Below are 1,159 nucleotides of genomic sequence, written 5' to 3'. Positions count from 1 at the left end.
TTGGGACGATCCCTTTGCTTGCCGCTTGCCGGTAGTTGAAGTGGTTTTATAAATATTGTTTGCATAGGTGGTTTTCTATCAACGACGGAAAACACGCCTATCAAAATGGCGCTGTTGCCGGGGAACGGTCGTTGTTATTGAGTTTAGTTGACACTAGTTCATAAATTGAAAATAAAAAAATATTCCATTCTTGCTTTAGTTTTTCCTTTGCATTGCTCACGGTTTTCTTGAGTGTTTATGCTTGATAGGGGACGTGCTCGTCAAAGGATCCTCCATCCTCTTGACCTTGAATTGGAAAGGACTTTAAGGAGACTTAGGCGTGCTCGTTCTAGCTCGTCAAATCATAATCGGTTTGAGGCTTTGAGTGTTGACACGGAACAAGAAGTGAGTGAGCAAGCTAGTGAGAACATGGTTCTTCCGGTTAAGAATTTGGGAATACCGGGAGCATTTGAGGCTACGCGTGGGATTCAAGCACAGACTACTTGTGCTAATAATTTTGAGATCAAGCCCGCCTTGATCAATTTGGTGCAAAGTCATCCCTTTTGTGGGAAAAGCAATGAGTCGCCTCACGAGCATCTCAAGCAGTTTGAGCACTATTGTGACACAACAAAACACAACGGTGTGACCTCGGATTATATGAGATTGACTTTGTTCCGCTTCTCTTTGCTTGGGCGTGCTAGTGATTGGCTTGACAAGGAGGTCAAGCCCAACTCACTTCGCACATGGAACGAAGTAACTAGTGCCTTCTTGAACAAGTTCTATTCTCATGGGAAGACGGCGGAGTTTCGCCACAAGATTCAATCATTTGAGCAAGGCCGTGATGAATCGCTTTTCGAGGCTTGGGACCGATTCAAGGAGTACAAAAGGGAATGCCCTCATCATGGGATTCCCAAGTGGTTGTTGCTACAAACTTTTTACCTAGGATTGAGTCCAAGCTCGAAAACAAGTTTAGATGCGGGCGCGGGAGGCCCCATCATGAACAAAACGGAAGATCAAATTGAGGAGATAATTGAAGATGTAGTTCAAAACTACCAATCTTGGCATGTAGGTGCAAGAAGTTATGATGGGAAAAGTAGGATTGAGGATGGAAAGGGTTCGGTGTACGCCATAGAGCAAGCACGGATGATCGAGAAGCTTAGCTCACGTTTAGAGAAGCTTG

General features: G+C 44.6%; 1 pseudogene; it reads right to left on the bottom strand.

The window, feature by feature from the left end:
- Nucleotides 1-786: 786 nt before the first annotated feature.
- LOC130464631 (uncharacterized) lies at nt 787-887 on the bottom strand (annotated as a pseudogene).
- Nucleotides 888-1,159: the final 272 nt, after the last annotated feature.

This window comes from Spinacia oleracea, chromosome 6 (genome assembly GCF_020520425.1).
Source record: "Spinacia oleracea cultivar Varoflay chromosome 6, BTI_SOV_V1, whole genome shotgun sequence".
Lineage (NCBI taxonomy): Eukaryota > Viridiplantae > Streptophyta > Magnoliopsida > Caryophyllales > Amaranthaceae > Spinacia > Spinacia oleracea.
This window is presented reverse-complemented; position numbering and strand designations above follow the sequence as displayed.